Source organism: Pelophylax lessonae (genome assembly GCF_965119305.1).
Source record: "Pelophylax lessonae genome assembly, chromosome: 7".
Lineage (NCBI taxonomy): Eukaryota > Metazoa > Chordata > Amphibia > Anura > Ranidae > Pelophylax > Pelophylax lessonae.
Window position 1 is genome coordinate 72,336,467 of NC_138774.1, and position 24,179 is coordinate 72,360,645.

Sequence of the window (24,179 nt, forward strand, 5' to 3'; positions counted from 1 at the left end):
CTGTGGACTCTGATATGTGTGTGGGGGCTGAGGACTCTGATATGTGTGTGGGGGCTGAGGACTCTGATATGTGTGTGGGGGCTCAGGACTCTGATATGTGTGTGGGGCTGAGGACTCTGATATGTGTGTGGGGCTGAGGACTCTGATATGTGTGTGGGGGCTGAGGACTCTGATATGTGTGTGGGGGCTGAGGACTCTGATATATGTGTGTGGGGGCTGAGGACTCTGATATATGTGTGTGGGGGCTGAGGACTCTGATATGTGTGTGGGGGCTCAGGACTCTGATATGTGTGTGGGGCTGAGGACTCTGATATGTGTGTGGGGGCTCAGGACTCTGATATGTGTGTGGGGCTGAGGACTCTGATATGTGTGTGGGGGCTGAGGACTCTGATATATGTGTGTGGGGCTGAGGACTCTGATATGTGTGTGGGGGCTGAGGACTCTGATATATGTGTGTGGGGGCTGTGGACTCTGATATATGTGTGTGGGGCTGAGGACTCTGATATGTGTGTGGGGGCTGAGGACTCTGATATGTGTGTGGGGGCTGAGGACTCTGATATATGTGTGTGGGGGCTGTGGACTCTGATATATGTGTGTGGGGCTGAGGACTCTGATATTTGTGTGTGGGGGCTGAGGACTCTGATATATGTGTGTGGGGCTGAGGACTCTGATATATGTGTGTGGGGCTGAGGACTCTGATATATGTGTGTGGGGCTGAGGACTCTGATATGTGTGTGGGGGCTGAGGACTCTGATATGTGTGTGGGGCTGAGGACTCTGATATGTGTGTGGGGCTGAGGACTCTGATATGTGTGTGGGGGCTCAGGACTCTGATATGTGTGTGGGGCTGAGGACTCTGATATGTGTGTGGGGCTGAGGACTCTGATATGTGTGTGGGGCTGAGGACTCTGATATATGTGTGTGGGGGCTGAAGACTCTGATATTTGTGTGTGGGGGCTGTGGACTCTGATATTTGTGTGTGGGGGCTGAGGACTCTGATATGTGTGTGTGGGGCTGAGGACTTTGATATATGTGTGTGGGGGGCTGAGGAATCTGATATTTGTGTGTGGGGGCTGAGGACTCTGATATTTGTGTGTGGGGGCTGAGGACTCTGATATGTGTGTGGGGGCTGAGGACTCTGATATGTGTGTGGGGGCTGAGGACTCTGATATGTGTGTGGGGGCTGAGGACTCTGATATGTGTGTGGGGGCTGAGGACTCTGATATGTGTGTGGGGGCTGAGGACTCTGATATGTGTGTGGGGCTGAGGACTCTGATATGTGTGTGGGGGCTGAGGACTCTGATATGTGTGTGGGGCTGAGGACTCTGATATGTGTGGGGGGCTGAGGACTCTGATATGTGTGTGTGGGGGCTCAGGACTCTGATATGTGTGTGGGGCTGAGGACTCTGATATGTGTGGGGGGCTCAGGACTCTGATATGTGTGGGGGGCTCAGGACTCTGATATGTGTGGGGGGCTGAGGAGTCTATGTGTGGGGGCTGAGGAGTCTATGTGTGGGGGCTGAGGAGTCTATGTGTGGGGGCTGAGGACTCTATGTGTGGGGGCTGAGGACTCTATGTGTGGGGGCTGAGGACTCTATGTGTGGGGGCTGAGGACTCTGATGTGGGGGGAATGGGGGTTAAGGCTGAGTACTCTAATGTCGGGGGGGGGGTGAATACTGTAATGGGGAACTGAGGACAATGTGGGGGAGCTGAGTACTGTGATGAGGGGCTGAGGATAGTAATGTAGGGGAGTGGGGTTCTGTAATGAGGGGATAAGAAGGGTGTTGATGTTAAGGCGGTATGATAACACAAAGGGGGGAGGGAACTGTGATGTGCAGTGGACAATGTGGAATAGATGTAAGGATGGGATTGTGATATGGGGCTCAGTGTCACAGGTAGGTCAGCCCATTCATTTTAATGGGCTGCACTACCCATGAGAAATGCAGGAAAACAAGTCCCTGACCCTTTTTTTAAATTGCACAGTACCAAGCTGTGCTGAAGTGTGGCGTGTTCCTCTGCGGGCCGGGAACATGTGCAGTTTCACCTGCATTCCCCAGCTGCAGAGATGGGACCGCCTAGGAGAGGGTGCTGTAATGTAAAGGATCTGAATCAAATCACAAACATGATTCGGACCTCCGCTAGAAGAAGATTTTACTAAGCGGACCTCCATGAATTTTAATTCAGTACCCCTGTTCTAGACCATGAGCATATTTTCTTATGTTTGGAATTGTATCTATTTTGTTTTAACATTTGGGTGGGACTATCCCTCACTATTTTACCCATTTGTAATTTTGAATAAAAATTGTTGAATTTTTATAAACTGTCTAATACTTTTACTTTACCTACTTCTTTGGCTGGCCTATGCCCTAAAAATCCCTGTGGGACTTTTTGTGCTTCTTGTCCCCTGTGGTTACCTTAAAGTGAATAACTCAATACCAAGTTCACTATATAGACCACTTATGCAGGGATTTTTTTCAGCTGGATCTTGGTGGAACTCACTATTATCACTTGTAAACATAGAAGTCAGACAACTGTGTTTACAAGTGACAGCTTGTTTCCAAACGGCTCCCACAGATCTGATCTCCTGGGCAGCTCCGACTTAGTATAGGATGGTTAAAAGGGAGATGCGGGTGCTCAGCGTGCAGTGCGGATGCCAAAACCCTCACTGGTTGATTTCCGTATAAGCAAGAGAGGAGGAGCCACCTACAGTGTGGGGGAAGATACTAAGAGCCGGTTGGGTGCTTCAGATTAATACAACAACAAAAGTAAAATGTGCAAGATGGCAGAGATTTTAAGAAGTGGGGAGAGAGGATAGGAGCAGGAAAGGGGGGTACATGCAAAGCTCGGAGCTGAATAGGAGTGAAAAAGACATGTGGATGGTAATAGGTAAGCAGCTCTGGAAGAAGGCTGAACTCTATATAAAACGCACCCCTGAACTCTGCACTATATTTACATAGTTAAATAGTTACATAGTAGGTGAGGTTGAATAAAGACAATAGTCCATCCAGTTCAACCTGTGTAGGTGTGTGTGGCTGTAATCATCTCACATACCCCTGAATGTTCTGTTCCTTGAGATGTACATCTAATAGTCTTTTGAAAGCCACCATACTACCCGCAGAAACCACTTCTTGTGGTAGAGAATTCCACAATCTTGTAGCCCTAACAGTAAAGAATCCCCCACGTTGCCTGAGGTTAAAACGCTTCTCCTCTAATCGCATTGTGTGCCCCCGAGTCCTCATGCAATCCCTTCGACTGAACAGCTTTTTTTCTAAGCTGAGATCCCCATTGAGATATTTAAAAATTGCTATCATGTCCCCCCTCAGGCGTCTCTTCTCCAGGGAGAATAAATCAAGCGATTGGAGACGCTCTTCATAATCAAGGTCCTCCAGTCCCCTAATTAGTTTAGTTGCCCTTCTCTGTACTCTCTCCAGCTCCAACACATCCCTTCTGAGGACTGGCGACCAGAACTGGACAGAATACTCCAGATGCGGTCGGACCAGAGTTTTATAAAGATTATAGTCTTATCTCTGGAAAACATCCCTTTCTTTATGCATGCTAATATTCTGCTAGCCTTGGTAGCCGCCGCTTGACATTGCAAGCTGTTGCCTAGTCTATCATCAACCAAGACTCCCAGATCCTCCATTTTTGATTCCCCCAAGGGTTCCCCTCTTAACGTGTATTGTTCTTTAAGGTTTCTAGTCCCCAAGTGCAAAACCTTACACTTCTCCACGTTAAACCTCATTTGCCAAGTCGTTGCCCATCCCGTTATTTTGTCCAGGTCCTTCTGTAGGATATCTGCTTCATGCTGTGCTGTTATTGCCCTGCCTAATTTTGTGTCATCAGCAAAAACTGATATCGAACTACTGATCCCGTCCTCAATGCTGTTTATGAATAAATTGAACAAGGTTGGTCCTAGGACTGAGCCTTGGGGGACCCCGCTTACTACCTCAGACCAGTCTGAGTATGCGCTGTTTATTACCACCCTTTGGATACGCCCTTTTAGCCAGTTCCGTATCCAAGAGCAAACCCTGCTGTCGATACCTGCAGACCTTATTTTATAAATTAAGCGCTTGTGGGGAACTGTATCAAACGCCTTAGCGAAATCTAGGTACACCACATCCGCTGGTCTGCCCCTATCTAGCTCACAGCTCACCTCCTCGTAGAATGTTAAGAGATTGGTTTGACAAGAACGCCCATTTGTAAACCCGTGCTGGTTACTACTGATGATGCTGTTGTCCTTAGCAAACTCCACGATATAGTCCCTTATCATCCCCCCCCAGAAGTTTACATACTACTGATGTCAGACTGACCGGCCTATAATTTCCCGGTATATGTCTCTGACCCTTTTTGAATATCGGAATCACGTTTGCTTTCCTCCACTCCCCTGGTACATCTCCTGTCCTAATACTGTCCGCAAAGATCAGGAACAGTGGTCTGGTGATTTGTTTGTGTTAAGTTTGTCCAGCCTTTCCCTGATTTCCCCCTCTGTTAGCCATAGTGGCAAGTCCTGTGTATTACTACTTACCATACCGTCATGGTCAGTGTACCCCTCTGTTTCCTGTGTAAATACTGACAAGAAAAAAGCATTCAGCACGGTTGCTTTTTCAGTGTCCTCTGTAACCATCCTCCCATCATCGTTAATTATGTGTGCAAAATGCTCTGCCCCAGTTTTTTGGCTGTTGATATACTTAAAGAATTTCTTTGGGTTTTTTTTTTACTATCCTCCGCTATTTGTCTCTCAAAGTCTATTTTAGCCATCTTGATTTCGTGTTTACACTTCTTATTTGCCTCCTTGTATTGGTCGAAAGCCGATACTGTGCCCTCTGATTTATATTTCCTGAAGGCCAATTTTTTTCCCCTAATAAGTTTTTTAACGCTACGGTTTAGCCAGCCAGGTTTGGCTTTGTCTCTTCTAAATTTATTTCCCATAGGAATGCACTGCAAGATGCCTTTGCTTAATATGTTCCTAAAGCATTCCCATTTTTCCTCTGTGGTCAGGGATCCCAGGGTCTGGTCCCAGTTTACCCTTTCCATCAATGAGTACAATTTTGGAAAGTTTGCCCTTCTGAAGTTAAGGGTTCTTATGTTCCCCACTTGCCTTGCTATATTGTTATTTACGCTAAATGTGATCATCCTGTGATCGCTAGAGCCCAGGTTGTCCTGGACTCCTACCTCCGAGATTAGGTCTGGGTCATTAGTGATCAATAGATCCAGGACTGCATTTTCTCTAGTAGGAGAATCCACCAACTGAGACATGTAGTTATCCTGTAAGGTTTCCATGAATAGACGGGCCTTCTGTGTGTGTGTGTAGTCCCCTCTTCCCAGTCAATGTCGGGATAATTGAAGTCCCCCAATATGATGACTGATCCTGGCTTTGCCACTTTACCCAAAAGTGCTAAAAATTCCAGCTCTACCTCCTCCCCTTGTTTAGGTGGCCTATAGCAAACCCCCACAATTACTTTTCCCTTTTCTCCTTCCCTATGGAGTTCTACCCATACGGATTCTAACTCCATACTCATCCCTTCCGTAATGTCACTCCTCTCAATCACCTTTACATTGTTCTTGACGTAGAGACATACCCCTCCCCCTCTTTTTCCTACCCTGTCCTTCCGGTACACCGAATACCCTTGGATATTGGCCAGCCAGTCATGTGAGGGGTCGAACCAAGTCTCCGCTATTCCCACAAGGTCTATGTCCTCCTCATGTACTAACATTTCCAACTCATCCATTTTATTAGCTAGGCTCCTGGCATTAGCATATACCCCTCTTAGTTTTACGGAAGTTAAACGTGATTGGTGGTTATGTTTATTCCTGTTTGGTCTGCGGTTCTCCCTCACAGACCTGCCAATTGACGTTGTGGACCTACTGTCGCTGCTGACCCTACAGCTGCCTTCAGTCCTTTGCTCCCTCCTGACTGATTCTACTTCTGAGCCCTCCCCCCCGTCTCCTAGTTTAAAAGCCCCTCCAACTTGGTGGCCATCTTTCTCCCCATTACCGTCCCCATTAAGGTGCAGCCCATCCTTACTAAAGAGCCGGTAGCCGACTGAGAAGTCAGCCCAGTTCTCCAGGAACCCAAACCCCTCCTTCCTACACCAGTTCCTCAGCCACTTGTTAAAGCGGAGTTCCGGGCACAGATGTCCTTTTTTAATGAACATACCCCCGGGACAGTCAGGGCTAGCACATTCCACAATGGCTAGCCTCTGATCTGTCCCGGTTCGCACTTACCTTTTAGAAGAAATACTTACTTAGAAAATTTCTTCCACAGCGTTTCCATCTCTCTTGTGGGCAGCTGAAGCCGGCGCGGTCCTCTTCTGCGTCTTCTTCCGCGTCTTCTTCTCCCAGAATGCGCCGCACCGGCCCCTCTCGCTGCGATGATTCCTGGGAGCTAAACGTCATCGCTCCCAGGAATCAATGTGCCGGCACCGGCCCCGCTCGTCACTTCCGGTGCGGCGCCGCATTCCTAAACAGCTTCTGGGCATGCCCAGAAGCTGTTTAGCAGGGGAATGCGGCGTCGCCCGGAAGTGACGAGCGGGGCCGGTGCCGGCACATTGATTCCTGGGAGCGATGACGTTTAGCTCCCAGGAATCATCGCAGCGCAGGAAGTGACGGGGTGAGCCGCGGCTCCGAGGGAGGAAGTACCCTGAGGTGAGTATTTACAATCGTTAATTACAAGGTGAGTTTAAAAAAAAAAAAAATCTAACTATCCTATTCCTTTTCAGGTTAGGCTGAACTAGCGGACGGGCACAAAAAAATATATAGTTTTTGTGCCCGGAACTCCGCTTTAAGTTCCCTAATCTCCTTCTACCTCTCCTGTGTGGCTCGAGGTACAGGCAGTATTTCAGAGAAAACCACCTTGGAGGTCCTATTCCTCAATCTATTACCAAAGTCCCTGAAATCGTTCTTTAGGATCCTCCACCTACCTTTTACTTTGTCATTAGTGCCCACATGCACCATGATCGCTGGGTCATCCCCAGCCCCGCACAATAATCTGTCTGCCAGATCTGCGATGTGCCGAACGTGGGCGCCCGGTAAACAACATACTGTTCGGTTCACGAGATCTTTTTTACAGATTGCCTTCTCTGTTCTCTTGATAATTGAATCCCCAACTACCACAACCTTTCTAACCTTTCCTGAGTTACGGCCCCCCTTCTGGCAGCTGGGGGAGGGCGCATGCTCCAGCACTGCCACCCCTGAGTTGATATCCCCCTCAACCTGCAACTCGGCAAATATGTTAGGGTGTACCAACTCAGGACTGGCCTCCCTGACTCTCCTCCCACTAACATTCCTAACAGTCACCCAGCTGCGTACCTCTGCTGCTTGCGTCTCCTCTATTCCTCCCTCCTCTATGCTGGCCCCTGCCAGCGCCTGATGAGTAATGTCCAAGCTCCTTTCCAGGTTGTAGATGCCACGCAGTCTTACCACTGTGTTCTCTAGATCCACGATGTGGGCTTCCAGAGCAACAAGACGCTCAAATCTTGCACAGCAGTATTCGTCCTCGATTGGTTCATCAAGAAACTCATACATGGCGCAAGAAGTGCACTGAGTGGCATCCCCAATCCTGTCGGACATTATTACCCACTACTCTATGGGGATAATGTTAACGACCTGCTCTTCCTTACCTACACTACCACTTACTCCCCTGGTACAAAACCTGGGGTACTCACCAGTCGCTAATATACTAACCAGTCACTAAGATACTTACCAGTCGCAAAGATACAACAGACGCAAAGATACTCACCAATCGCAAGATACTCCCAGTCGCAAGATACTCCCAGTCGCAAGATACTCCCAGTCGCAAGATACTCACCAGTCGCAAGATACTCACCAGTCGCAAGATACTCACCAGTCGCAGAGATACTCACCAGTCGCAGAGATACTCTCCAGTCGCAGATACTCTCCAGTCGCAGATACTCTCCAGTCGCAGATACTCACCAGTCGCAGATACTCACCAGATACTCACCAGTCGCAACATACTCACCAGTCGCAAGATGCTCACCAGTCGTAAAGATCCTCACCAGTCGCAAGGATACTCACCCGTCCAAAGATCTTCACCAGTCTGTCGGTCACAGAACACTGTCAGTCAGTCGCAGAGCACAGTCAGACAATCGCAGAGCAGTCAGTCACAGCGTAGTCAGTTGTCAGTTAGTCGCAGAGTGGTCAGTCGGTCGCAGAGCGTCAGTCGGTCGCAGAGCGGTCAGTCGGTCGCAGAGCGATCAGTCGGTCGCAGAGCGGTCAGTCGGTCGCAGAGCGGTCAGTCGGTCGCAGAGCAGTCAATCGGTCGCAGAGCAGTCAGTCGGTCGCAGAGCAGTCGCAGAATAGTTTTAAGCAGATAGCAGCCCCTTAGCAACCTGTATTGCTAGTAGTGTTGTGCTTTTAGTCCCCCCACCAGCCCCACCCCCCTACCAGCTGATCAGTTGTTCAGTTGTTACCTTACGTCCCCAGTCAGGTCCTGTCAGGTCCTTGTCCTTGCCGTCGCCGCTGCTATTGGTTCCCGAGCCCAGTCACAAAGCTCTCTCTTCCCTGCCTTGCTTGCAGCTGCTGCTGCTGCCTCACACACTGGGGACGGTCCCCTCCTCCTCTTCTCCTCCTCCCGGGAACACTCTCCTCAGTATCGTGCGGTGTCCGTCCGCCGCCGCCGCTACCACCGCTCTCTGCCCTCTCTGTCCCGGTCTCTGGGGTCCTCTGCACCCACGCCCGGCTTCCGGTATCCTACTCACGTCCCTGCTGCTGTCGCTCCCTCCTTCTGGCTGTCCGCCGCCGCTGCTCAGTCACAAGATACCGGTCCCCCGCTCCCGCTCTGGTCTCCCGCAGCTCCTCTTCCTCCTCGCACACCCACAGCACAGCACCCGGCTCAGCACAGCGCACGGCTCCCTCGCCGCACGCCGCTCGTCCGCACACCCACACACAGCACAGCTTCTGGCACAGCTTCCGGCTTCTCTCTCTGCACAGCTTCCGGTGGGACAAGGGAAATGCACAGCTTCCGGACATGCACAGCTTCCAGCTATGCATGTAACGCATCCCTGAACTCTGCACTCTGTGTGTAACCCCCCCAATTTCTGTTCTCTGTACATGATGCACTCCTGGTATTTAATGCTCTTTTAAGACCATCCTACTGTTTGTGAAATTTGACCACTATTTGATGTGGTTTGGAGGGTGTTTGTGTGTGGGGGGGAGAAGGGTTTTGGGGGTCGTGGTTGAGTTCCAGCACCAATTAACTGAGAAAAAAGGCCCTGCGCTAATGTATTTATACATGTTGATCATATCCCCACTTAATCTCTTCTTTTTCAAGTGAGAATACATTTTGTTCCTCTAATCTTTCCTCATAGCTTAGCTCCTCCATGCCTCTGTTCAATTTGGTTGCCCTTTCTTCAGTTCCTCGATATCCTTTTTGAGAACCGGTGCCCAAAACTGAACTGTGTAGTCCAGATGAGATCTTACCAATGATTTGTATCATCAGATTGTTTGTTGAGGGCACAATGATATCTCTCTCTCGCTCTCCTCTCTTCTCTCTCTATCTCTCTCTCATTCTCTCTCTCTCGCTTTCTCTCCATCATTCTCTCTCTCTCTGCATAACTTTACATTTTTCAGCAATAAACCTCATTTGCCAAATAGTTTCCCAATTAAACAGCGCATTGAGGTTGGCTTGTAAGTGGGAGACATCCTGTAAGCCTGGTGTCATCTGCAAACCCTGAAAGAGTACTTTTAATCCCAGACCCATAGCTAAATTTTTTCTAAAGTGTAAAAAAGCTTGATGGGCTCATTCAGACAGCAGATTTTTATTTTTTTTTTAAATCTGTTGTGCATACAAGATTTTAACATTCACCAACAGCCAATCAAATGAAAATTTGCAATGATACACAGACTACATATATTGCAGTACATTAGTACATGTCTAAATAACTTGGTACATCCAGGGGCAATTTTGAAAACAAAAAAAAACAATATTTTTCACATTCTGCTATATAACATTCCCCGAAAAAAAAATTTGTTTTCTGCTACATATGTTTGGTTAAAAAAAAAAAACACAATAAGCGTATTTTGATTGGTTTGCGAAAAAGTTATTGCGTTTACTAACTAGGGGAAAGATTTCTGTCATTTTTTTTACTAGTAATGGTGGCGATCTGCGATTTTTTTTGTGGGACTGCGACATTGCAGCAGACAGATTGGACCCTTGACTGACATTTTTGACACTTTTGGGGGGACCAGTGACATTACTGCAGTAATCAGTGCTATTCATATGCACTGTTACTGTAAAATTACACTGGCAGGGAAGGGGTTAACACTGTTGGTGATCAAGGGGTTAAATGTGACCCTAGGGGTGTGTTTCTAACTGTATGGGGGTTGAACTTGTGAAATGATCATAGAGACCTGTGATCCTATATAGAAGGATCACATGAGCTCTATGATCATTCCAGGGAGAAGAACGGTCGGCTGTGTTTACAACATCCGACCGTTCTTCTCTCTCAGTGGGGAACGATCGATGGTGTCAGGCAGCAATCGGAGCCGCCTGAAACCCCCATCGGCTTCCCCAATGACGATCGGGAGCGGGACCGCGCCACCTATCGGCATTCAGGCGAGCGACATATACTTACGTATACGTACGTAAATATACTGTAGGCACTTGGCAAGTGGTTAAGTATACAGCATGTATACAGGAGCAACGAAGGGCCAACAACTGAAGTGGGTTTCATTAAAATAGCACGGTGTACTGTGACAAGCCATGTTGCAGATATAAAAAACAGGAGGACTGCCTTACCAGAAATACTGCCATTTAGGAGGTATGTAGTATGCAGAGTCAAGTGTATATTTTCTGGGGGGTTAGTGAACAGAGGTATTCAAGCTGTATAAGTAGTTTTATTTTATGTACTGATATTATATGGTGCCCAGAATCAAGTGAGGCTGGAAGAATCCATTAGGCAGATGATCAGATCTCCACACACAGCACCCCCCCCCCTCCCCCCGATGGTAGTGCCCAGACAGACTGGTGTGTCCTCTCTCTCTCAGATCCCCTCGGTCAGTCGGGACCTGGGCTAGTGGGCTGGCCAGGAGGAAGAAGACACCCAGGGCAGTGATTTTTATCAGGGACAGTCACAGACAGGAAGAAGACTCTTGCAGACAGTTGCGGCCAGAGGAGGACATAATAATTACACTTAATTTATCACAGATTGACAGAGGACACTTACCTGCAGGCTGCAGCGAGGAGGAGATGGGTGGAGCAAGGTCACGTTCTTGGCGCGGAGGAGGAGGAATTTAAACCCTCCTCCGCTGTGAATGCTGGGCATTCCCTGTGTGCCTGACGTCACTGGTTGCTAGACGCCAAGCGGCAGTCAGAAAGCAACCAGTGGAGGAAGCAGGCAGCGTGCGTTTCATTCTGGGACACTGTTTTGTCCCGGAATGAAACTGCCTTCTCATCTGTCATGCTATAAGCAGCAGCGGCCGGCCCGGCACCAGTTTGTCTCTGACACCCCCCATTTGCCTGACCCAGACAGTGACACCCCCCCAGTGAATGGCACCCGGGGCGGACCGCACCCCCGCCCCCCCTATTGGTACGCCACTGGGTACATCCGATCATGAGGTAACATTACAGGCAAAACAGTGCAGAAGCCTCATTATAACAAATTCCATAGAGCTCAAACCCAGAGTATCAAACCAGGGGGGCCCATAGCCTTTCAAATTTACTAGGGCAACCTCTATGTTGAAACAGATATCTATCAGGGAATTTCTAAAACATTAAAAGTGTTTTGTGGGCCTGAAAAAGGACACCACTCTAGTCAGCTCCTCAGGCACACAATCACTTAGAATGCCAAGATGGCAGTTTTTTGGGTCAAGAGGAACTGTGGTTCGAAAGACTCCGTTAAGGGTGTTTAACCACTTGAAGACGACTTACGTTGCTGCTACTGAAGCACTGCGGCTCTCCTATGTCCAGCGACATAGGCCCTGCAAGCCCGATCCTGGTGTGATTTGGCTCAGAACCGATCAGTCACCAGATGTAGACCAATGATTTTTGGTCTGGATCTGGTGATCGATTCAGGCCAATAACATCATGTCAAAAACGTGTAATAATCAGCGCAAACCACATAAAATAAATTTTCCAATAAAAAAAAAAAAAAATATATATATATATATATATATATATATATATATATATATATATATATATATAGTGCCTTGCGAAAGTATTCGGCCCCCTTGAACTTTTTGACCTTTTGCCACATTTCAGGCTTCAAACATAAAGATATAAAACTGTAATTTTTTGTGAAGAATAAACAACAATTGGGACACAATCATGAATGATCCAATGTTGACCTAAATGACTAATAATGATAAATAGAATCCACCTGTGTGTAATCAAGTCTCCGTATAAATGCACCTGCACTGTGATAGTCTCAGAGGTCCGTTTAAAGCGCAGAGAGCATCATGAAGAACAAGGAACACACCAGGCAGGTCCGAGATACTGTCGTGGAGAAATTTAATGCAGAATTTGGATACAAAAAGATTTCCCAAGCTTTAAACATCCCAAGGAACACTGTGCAAGCGATAATATTGAAATGGAAGGAGTATGAGACCACTGCAAATCTACGAAGACCTGGCCGTCCCTCTAAACTTTCAGCTCATACAAGGAGAAGACTGATCAGGGATGCAGGCAAGAAGCCCATGATCTCTCTGGATGAACTGCAGAGATCTACAGCTGAGGTGGGAGACTCTGTCCATAGGACAACAATCAGTCGTATACTGCACAAATCTGGTCTTTATGGAAGGGTGGAAAGAAGAAAGCCATTTCTTAAAGATATCCATAAAAAGCGTCATTTAAAGTTTGCCACAAGCCACCTGGGAGACACACCAAACATGTGGAAGAAGGTGCTCTGGTCAGATGAAACCAAAATCAAACTTTTTGGCAACAATGCGAAAGGTTATGTTTGGCATAAAAGCAACACAGCTCATCACCCTGAACACACCATCCCCACTGTCAAACATGGTGGTGGCAGCATGGTTAAAATTGATGGGAAGATGGATGGAGCCAAATACAGGACCATTATGGAAGAAAACCTGATGGAGTCTGCAAAAGACCTGAGACTGGGACAGAGATTTGTCTTCCAACAAGACAATGATCCAAAACATAAAGCAAAATCTACAATGGAATGGTTCACAAATAAACATATCCAGGTGTTAGATTGGCCAAGTCAAAGTCCAGACCTGAATCCAATCGAGAATCTGTGGAAAGAACTGAAAACTGCTGTTCACAAACGCTCTCCATCCAACCTCACTGAGCTCAAGCTGTTTTGCAAGGAGGAATGGGCAAAAATTTCAGTCTCTCGATGTGCAAAACTGATAGAGACATACCCCAAGCGACTTACAGCTGTAATCGCAGCAAAAGGTGGCGCTACAAAGTATTAACTTAAGGGGGCTGAATAATTTTCCACACCCAATTTTTCAGTTTTTTCTTTGTTAAAAAGTTTGAAAGATCCAATAAATTTCGTTCCACTTCATGATTGTGTCCCACTTGTTGTTGATTCTTCACAAAAAATTACAGTTTTATATCTTTATGTTTGAAACCTGAAATGTGGCAAAAGGTCGAAAAGTTCAAGGGGGCCTAATACTTTCGCAAGGCACTGTGTGTATATATATATATATATATATATATATATATATATATATATATATATATATATATATATATATATATATATATATATATATATATACACACAAGGCAGCAAACAATCAGTGCTAACACAAGTCACCAGTGAATATAAATAAATCAATATTGCTGCGCTAAGTGATCAAAAAATCAATTAGGGTGAGTGACTAAATACATATGAAAAAACTGTGTATAAGCTAAATCTAAATATACTGAAAAAAACCTCCAATATAAATGTCAAGGTGCAAATACAGTGCAAATTCAAAAGTCCAAGTGCTTGTGATAAGGTGATCAGAAAGAAAGAGTCCCAAACTCAATCTTAAATAAATGAAAATAATCCAAATATCTTCATCCGTGATCCAATTATGCCCCATACACACGTGCAGATTATCTGCAGACTTTTGTCTTCAGATTTACCTTTTCTATGCAGTGCAAGGGCCTGCCGGATTGCACACAAATTGAAAGTGTTTAGGTTTGACCTCATATTATATGGTTTTGGTAAGTCTGCAGACAAAAGTCTGCAGATAATCTGCATGTGTGTATGGGGCATTAAGGCCCGTACACACGTACCGATCGTCGGCATACAAACGTCGGTGGACGAAGGATCTGCCGATTGTACGCGTGTTAGTATGGTGCCTCCGACAGATGTCTGCGCACAATCCGCGGACAAAAGTCTTTCTTGCAAACATGAAAATTTTTGTATGCCGACACCAGAACGGACGATTGTTCGCCTGTCAGTACACAATTCGGCCGACACACAGCTACAAATCCCAACACGCATGATCAAACCAAATGAGTTCCCGGAAGAATTTTCTCTAGTAAACTCATCATTTTATTCAGAAAGAACTTTCGGCTCGCGGAAGTCCAAGAAATAGGTGAAATGCGGAGCACATGCTCATCTTGATAAATGTGAGAAGAAGGAAGATGCTGCTCATAATGCCATACTTTTCTAATAAAAAGGCATGTGTTCTGTTATGATGAAGATAATGTTTGTCTATTCTATCTGTTCTATCAAATTTTAGAATTAAATAATTTGAACTCTTCACCATTATTTTTGTATTTTCACACCAAAGATCTAACTATTGATATGACCCTTTATTCTTGTATGAATTAATGTCTAAAACATATTTTTCAGGTTATGCACAATATTAAACATGTTAACAAATTCAGATAGGCCATTTTTTATTTTCATTTTCTTTATTTTTTGGATCTCAGCAAAAAAAAAACAAAGCAAACATCAATACTTTCCGTATAATAAACTAAACATAAAAAAGGTCCATTTGGACAAAATTAAACTAGAAACTGGCAAACAGGGGTAAAATAAATAATAGGGGGTTACAAAAATTAAAGTTGCTGGTAACTGTAATCAGGTTGCCATGAGGGCAGGTTTGGATCCTGCTGGCCATATTGCCACTGGCCATGTGGCATTTGGCGAGGTGGTGGGTGTTGTGGAGGTGGAGGGCACGGGTGCTCCTGGCATGCATGGCTGTGCTCAGTAAGTATGCCGTTTTCAGCCTTTTGCAGCACATCAAGAATAATTTTTCTGGCATACTGACACTGCCTGAGGTCCACCTTATCCAAAATTTTTGCCGTCATGTTGCCGAAGGACTCATTGGCCTCCGGTTTCCGACGTAGGGCTATGGTGGCCTCCTGGATAAACTCGTCGGTGATGTCATCCACGTGCTTCCTCTTTTGCCTCCGTTTGGCAGGAGTAGGTGGTGGTGGAAAGAGTTCCACAGGCTCCTCAGGCTCCGCAGGCTCCCCAGGCTCCTGGCTGCAACCTGGCTCCTCCTCAGTGACACTTCCCTGTTGATGAAATGAACAATTGATTAGAATGTTATAGTGTATATAAAAATGCATGTTTGTTATATTATTGTGAACAAATAGCAGACTTTACATACAGTGGCGTATCTAGGGTCTCCAGTGCCCTTGTTGAGGAGCTGTATTTGGCAACAACCCCCCCCCCCCCCCAAGATCAATGTAAAACTGTAACCCACCCCCCCAAAAAAAAATTTAAGGGCATTAAAAGTTTCTAATTTGCCCCTTGTTTGCCCAGTGTAGAGCTCTCTAGTGGGCAATCATTGTCTCAGGTGTGAAAAAGAAAGAGAGGGTTGAGAGATAGAGAGAGGGAGAGAAAGAGGGGGTGTGAGAGAGAGAGGAGGGGGTTGCAGAGAGAGAGGGGCCTGAACTTGCAGAGGGCTTGATGTAGGGCATTGAGGGTGAAGCAGTGCAGGGAAACAGGAATAAGGAAGCCACCTGCCTTGCTGACCCAGAGTGAGAGACCAGAGACATGGAAGCAAGGATGGATGGATCATTTGCAGGAGCTGTTAGTTTTGTATTAAAAAAGGTTGAGCCAGAGGAATGCTGAGGCTACAGCAGTGTTTGTTAGGACCAGAGGTGTGCTGGGGATGCAGCAGTGTTTGTAAGACCGGAGGGGTGCTGGGGATGCAGTGAGAGGCAGTCTCAGTCTCCTGGTCTTTTGGCTCAGCTGCTCTCAATGTTTTACACCTGCATGAAGCAGCTCTCAATGTTTTACACCTGCATTAATCCGCCTGCAAACTGGGGGTTCTGGGGTGTGCAGGCTGAGTGGATTGTTAAAATAAACAATAAAACAATGCCAATGTTTTTGTGACCCACCCCCCTTGGCCTGCGCCCCTGGCGGTTGCCTGTCATGCCAACCCCTTGCTATGCCCGTTTACATAAAGGGTCAATTATGGTTTAGCTTATAATTTTGTTACATGATTACATTTTAGCAGACAATATATTGTGAAATGCCATACCTGAGTAAAACTCTCCTCCAGGAAATCCTCATCCTGGCTTGGATCAACCGACACTGAGCCCTCTGCCAAAGTAGAAGGCAGTGTTGAAATTGACGGCCTGGATTCCATGGTGTCTGCCAGGAATCGCATGTTATCATAGTACCACAGCCGTGGTACATATACATTCCGTGCACCTGCTCCAGACTGGGTGGACTCCTCTATTTTTTTTAACTCCCGCCTGTAGGCAGTGCGAATACTGTTTATTTTTTTGCGGATATAAGTAAAATTTGCCCCAGGACAGACGGGCTTGTAGAAGGCCACCAAATGTTCCATGGCCTGTTTTCTGAGTTTTCTATTTTTATAATCTGCGGACTTGACTTGCCACAAACACGGCAGTTGCCTGAATTCATCAATGAAACTGATGAGAAAGTTGTGGGTGGTGAAATTGTCCACCATATTGCAGGACAGTATATGCCTGCAAGACACAAAACAACACAAAACATATTAAAATAGCATGTATTTTGGCACATAATAAAGATATTCCTAATAAAAGCTGTATAGGGCCCAAAACACACACTTTCTATTAAAAGAGTCGTACCTTTGTTTGTGGGGAAAAGTCGTGATTCGCCGCTCGATCGTGCTCCAACTCTCGATATGTCCGCTAGCGAATCGTCGGCCGAACGATCTGGCGTCCTTTAAATACAGCGCAGGCGTCAACTCCTCCTCCAGTGGCGGGCTTGTGCAGGGGTGTGTACGTGCCGAAGATCAGGCCTACATGCGGCACTCACACCTGAGGCAGTGGAATAATCATTGTTTAATTACGAACCATGTCTCAACAATCTGGGAGCTCAATTAGTGGGGGCCGAAGTGATTGGGCCACCCGAAAATCAAGGGCTACACCCATGTCAAAGCCAGAAATGGTGGAGATGGTCTCCATTTTAGAAAAAATGGATTACGATGGAAAGTTGGCAAATTACGATCGGCCCAATGCCAGGAAAGATGGCATCATGGACAAGGTGGTGGCCTGTTTGGTCAAAAAATTCGGTGTCGAGCGATCGAAAGATCAGATTCGGAAACGGTGGTCCGACCTCAAACACCGTGAGCAGGATCAGCTTTCCCAAATCCATCGGATTTTGAAAAAAAGTAAGTTTTATTTTTTCTTTATTTTTTTAATCATGCAATATGTTTTTTATAATTTGGTGTATGTTGTATTAACATGTCTAGATTATAATGTCTATGTAAAAAGTTAGATTACTCATTTTAGTTGTCATGTCGTGATTTGATCGATCTATTGTTGATGTTTTAGTATATGACATTAAAAGTCAGGAAGCCATAGTTAAAAATATATGTATTGTGTTGCAACGAACGTTCTTTCCTGCACGAATCTTCTCAGCAAACATTCCTATTAATCACAGATTATTATTCAAACCTTTAAATAGGAGAAAAACGTAAACTCCGTGCCAAACTATGGGAAAGGAGGAGGAGAGGTTTGGCAGCTCCATCGGCAGTTGTGGAAGAAGAGGAGGACATGGGCCCAGATGGTGGCACAGATTCCACTAAAGGTAATTGGTTCCTATGCACTGTCAAACATTAATGTACCATATTTTTCGTAGATAACCATGTACATGTCTTCATATTTGTTACTAAAAGAGCTATCAAGCAGGGCACCATGTCCTAACAAATGTACCTCTTGTGACTTTTATGATATGGCCAATGTTTTGTATTATGTAGATGAAGACATTATGCCTGAGGTGATTCTGGTAGAGCCAACAAGTGACCAGACACCAGAGCAACAAGAAGGTTGGTAGTCACAGATTTTTGTGTAGTGGGATCATAGAAATATGTGTATTTGCAATGATTGTTTAACCTTATATTCTTGTATTCCCTTACAAATTTACATTGCAGATGTTGCATCATGCCAGGATGTGGCATCCCCAGCCATGTCAGAACCCCGATCTCCTGGCAACTTGCCAAGCAGCATGGAAGCCACTTCCGAAACTGTGGAGGAACCAGGACCAAGTGTCCAAGAGCCAATTGTGTGCCCACGTAGGTTTTTTCAGAATGATTTTTATCAGTGTTATTTTTAGCCTCCAATTTACAACACTAGTTCCCTATGGGAGCCTCTTTATTTGAATGGAAGTCGCACCGTAAGTCGGATCAGGATGCTCTGACTTGCGGGGCCACTTGCGTTGTGAAGATTTTTGAGGGGGAACTACACCAAAAAATTGAAGAACCCACCGTGGGTGTCCCCCCAAGTTCACAACCAGGCCTTTTGTGTGTGGTATTGAGTTTGAGGGTATGCCCACAACAAAAAGACAGCGTGGGTTACCCCCAAAACCCCTACCAGACCCTTATACAAGCATGCAGCTTGTCAGGCCAGGAAAGAGAACGAGCAAGCGGACCAAACACCCCCTGGACCACAGCAGGACACATGCCCTCAACATGGGGGGGTTTTGTTGCTTTGGGCCAGGGGGCCTCTGCACCGCACACCCAAAAGCACCTTACTCCCATGTAGAGGAGGACAAGAGCCTCATCCCCACAACCCTGTCTGGTGGTTTTGGGGGGTCATGCGGCCAGGGGGTTCCTAGGACTTTGGAAGCAACCTTTAACAAAGGGTGGCCCCCAGATCCCAGACCCCAATCACTATGTGAATGGGTATGGGGTACATAGTACCCCTACACATTAACCACATAAATGGAAGTGTATGTGAATAACGACAGGAGACGTTTATGAAATGTTCTTAAAGATCTTCATCCGGTCTTCTCCACTCTGCTCTTTGGATCTTCTCCTCTCCAGTCTTCTGCTGTCCAATCTTCTGCTCTTATGTTGTCTGCTCTTTTGCCCTAGGCTCTTCTTCTTCCTCCTGTCCTCCTCCAATGCTGTTGCCGTGCATTCTGCCCGTCTCTGGTCTCTGCATCTTAATATATATACATTACAACCATGCCCTCACAATGACGTCATCATGCGTTCACACCCCTAATGAATATATAGTAAGCTCAGGAGACCGGCAGAATCATCAGCAACAGCATTGGAGGAGGTCAGGAGGAAGATGAAGAGCCTAGGGCAAAAGAGCATAAGAACAGGGTAGGTATTAACTCGAGAGGAATTTAAAGATTACCTGCACACCAAATGTTTCTATATTATGACCTCATGTAGGTGATTCACATTGACTCCGTTGTATTTTATTTTCCAGATCATGTATTACATACTTGCACATTGGCCAAATTGACCCGTGAGGCTCTTCAATGCTGCTCAGACCTCGAGCAAATAAAAGAGACTGCAACGGCATTGCAAGGAAAGATGCGTGATTTTGTGGACATGCTTGCCAAATTTTAAAAAAAATTATTTTAAAATTTTTTACTGTTTGTATTGGGATGTTCCCATTTTTATATAATATTTTATGCCAGTTTTATGACACTCAGATGTTAAAGAGTGTACCCAAGTTTGGGAAAAGCACTTTCCAACACCCTAACCCTAACCCTAACCCTAACCCTAACCCTAACCCTGTGAATGTTTGATACTAAAACATTTTTACATTCAACAATGTGTGTTCAATTCTTTATTAGACTTTCGTTGGGGGGTCGAGGTCTAAAGCTGTGTAAAGAAGCACTAAATGTATGATGGCTGTCCTATTCACATATTTACATGTTAATGAAAGCATTTTGGACACTGCCATATGCAAGTTGCTGGAGGTGTCAATGAAATGTTAAAGATACCCCCAGTTTTAACGCATATCACAGTGCGATCTGACATTTCACACAGGATCGGATCACACAAGTTTGAACGACTGTGCGATCCTATCCTGATGCGGCTGAATAAATGCATCATGTGCGACTTTTGTGCGAGTGCAGTGCGAATTGAGCCATACAAACTGTATAGCTGATTTTCGCATGAACATCTGATCGCATGTAATAAAGGAGCAGTGCGCTACGATATTACATGCCATCAGATGTGCAGTGTGAATTGAGACATACACTTTGTATGGCTACATTCGCACTGAACACGCATACAAGTCGCACATGACCCTTTATTTCTGATGTATCTGGATTGGATCGCACAGTGCTTAACACTTGTGGAATACAATCCTGTGGAAAAAGTAAGTGGCGGGTCACCCTTATGCAATGCTGGAAGGCTGCAAAGTCGCAGACTTCCCGCATCGCATAAGTGTGACTCAACACTCAAGGTACTAGCAGTCCTAGGATTCAATATGGCATTGATATTGCCAGTAGCAATCAGTGTAGGGAGATCAGTGTAATCTATAGTGTATTGCTTGTTCGTTGCTCTAGTTCACTTTCCATTACCTATATATATATAACACTTTGAGATGAACAATGATCAAGTTTCACATAACACTGACATATCCTAACATTGGTGGGCAGTGAGAAGGATGTCATAAATGAACACAACATAACAGGTGTAGGTACTTTGTTAATACCCTAATGTATTATCTGAAATATATAGTATGGGCAACTTCTGGACAATGAACACCAATATAAGGTGACATTAGATGAACCTTGGGTGTGACCTAGTTCTCAATGTGACAGGGTTTGTGTACATTTTGTGAGGTGCAGAAGGCCCTTGTATTTACACCACTGGCTAAAAAATAACACATGGCCATCATCACTTTGGATCAGCTGGTGAGAGACTACAGTCAAGAAACACACTGATGAATGTATTAACCCTTCCAAAGTCACACATATATAACACATGATTAACCCAAATAATTGTGTTTGGCATATGTGCCCAAATGATTATAATCCACAATACAGAATCATTGCAATTTTTGTTTAATGTGTTGAAAAATAATATATCTCTGACATTTATCTTGTGTGTCCAATCTTTAACAAGATTAATGTGTTTGTGACAGTGATTGCTGCCAGGACACAGCTCCTCTCCCCACGAAATATTCCAGATATTCCTGGCGGATCTGACGGGCCCTGTGTGATGCCAATGCTGACCGTCCAACTTCCATTGACGGCATGGACTCCACTTGGTTAGAAGGTTGGGCCTCTCCACTTGTACCTGGCATAGCAGGGTCAGTATTAAGTTGCTGCAATACATAATTTTGTGCATTCCTGCGTAGGAAGTTGTGCAAAATGCAGCAACACAAGACCACATTATCCACTTTGTACAGTGCCAGGTTTATGGACGTCAGGAATATCCGGAACCGGTTGGCCATTATCCCGAAGGCATTCTCCACAACTCTGCGAGCTCTGGACAACCGGTAGTTGTAAATCCTTTGGTCTGGGGTGAGGTTCCTCTGAGGGTAGGGCTTCATGAGATGCTCCCCAAGCGCAAAAGCCTCATCTGCGATAAACACAAAGCTCATACCCTCAACAGTTTGCTCCCTGGATGGCAGGTTCAGAGTGCCGTTCTTTAGACGACGAGCGAACTCCGTCTGATCAATAACTCCCCCATCCGAATTGCGGCCATTTTTGCCAATATCCAAAAAAATAAACTCATAGTTTGCATTAACTATGGCTAGCATGACTATACTAAAAAAACCTTTATAATTATAATAAAATGTGCCGGAATTCGGAGGGGGGACAATGCGGACGTGCTTCCCATCAATAGCACCCCCACAATTGGGAAAATTCCACTTCTCCAGAAATTGATCAGAAATCTCCAGCCATTGCTCTGCGTTTGAAGGAAACTGTGGGGAAAAAATAAAAAAAATAAAATTAGTGCTTGAGCACATCACATTATTAATTACACACACAGTTGTCTGTTAAATGCTTATGCAACTTGCTAAAAAAATATACAACAGGAAGGCAAAGGTTTGGATATGGGGATGTAACATCTACATACATTTATTTTCAACCTCCTATTGTTCTTATATTGTAAAGGGCCATACACACTAGAAGATTCTCTGAAGACTTTTTCGTGCAGATTTACCTTTTCTATGTAGTGCAAGGGCCTACCAGATTGCATAGGATTTGAAAGTGTTTGTTGGACCTCATATTATTTGGTTTTGGTAAATCGGAAGGATAAATTGTTCTGACAATCTTCTAGTGTGTATGGCCCATTATACTCACCAGCTAGAGCTGAGATTTACAAACTACGGCCCTCCAGCTGTTGCAGAACTACACATCCCATGAGGCCTTGTAATTCTCTGACATTCACAGACATGACTAGGCATGATGGAAATTGAAGTTCGTGAACAACTGGTGGGCCATAGTTTGAAGACCTCTGAACTTGAGCTTTGGTATATGCTGACTTTGAGATTTAGCATGTGGGTGGGGGATGGGTAAGTAAAACTGGGCATTTATACATCAATAAGGGCTTGTGGTCAGTGAAGGTTTTAACATCATTACATAAACATACAGAATCATAGGTGGGAATGGATGGACTGATGTATTTTAGATAAATCATTAACTAGGTACTAAAACATTGGCCAAGGAATAATTGTTTGAGGGAAAGCAATAAAATGACCCAAATTCAAAATACTGTTAACAGGCAATGCGTTTAGGGACACATAGGAGAGAATGGTGGGGTGGTTAGTGGGTAATTTTACAAATGGTTAAAGATAATCTACATCTTTACTACTATGTGCATGCGGACAGAGGGTAGTTTACAAATAATGGCCTGTGTCAATTGCTGTACATCCAAAAACATCATAATTCGGGTGAAACTAGTAATACATGTAATGTAATGTAAAAAATCAAACATACCTTGATATAGTCCTTCTGCAAGACCTTGATGATGGCAGAGCAGGTCTCAGGGATGATGATACCAAGTGCTTGGGGGGAGATGCCTGTGGTGAACTTCAGATCCTGCAGGCTTCTCCCTGTTGCAAGATACCTCAACGTCGCAATTAACCTTTGCTCAGGAGTAATTGCAAGCCGCATACAAGTATCCTGCTTCAGAATATAGGGGGACACCAGGGCAAGAAGACGGTAAAAGATGGGATCCGTCATCCTCAAATAATTCCTGAAGTCATCAGGATTATTTTCCTGGAGCTCCCTCAGCAAGGACATATGAGAAAATTGATCACGGTTAAGCAACCAATTTTTCGTCCAGGAGGTCCGCTTCTTCTTCCTATTGCTCGTACGTCGTCTCAGAGCCAAAACTCCAACACTAACGACAGCAACGGACGAATTCACGGTCGCCATAATAAATTCTCGAACGATGTCTCGGAAAATAGCGAAATGTCGTCAACCAAACAAATGCTACCGAAATCAGCGCGAGATGCCCAGAAGGGTCACGGCCAAACACTCACTTCCTCTTTTGTAGCGGCGAACGTGCGTGGAACGTAGTGACGTCATTTTCTGTCGGAAGACAAATGTCCTGGGCAAGTTTAGAGCACTTTTCAACAGACAAACAACAAACACACCAGCCGCGAACATTTGTAGGACGTTCTGTCGGCCGACGATCGGTACGTGTGTACGGGGCTTTAGAGTGCAAGCGTGCTCCACACTTCAATCAAGTGCTCCCAGTGATTAGTGCAAGATTAGCAGCTCACCTCAAGGTTAGACTCCAAGGAGTCTTAAGCCCCGTACACACACGCAGATCGTCGTCATACAAATGTTCGTCTTTTCTCCCTGGGATGTCGGTGTCTGTTGAAAAGTGCAAAGACAGCACAAGGACAGCACAAGAATTTTGTCCGCAGACTTCAGCTGACTGCAGAAGTGATGTCATGTAATGGTTAACTTTCCCTGTGTTTTTTATTTTCTGAGCATGCCCAGTCTTGCAAATCTGCGGTCTGTCGGCTGATTTCTGTACTGACAGGCGAACAATCGTCCGTTCTGGTGTCTGCAGACAAAAATTTTCATGTTTGCAAGA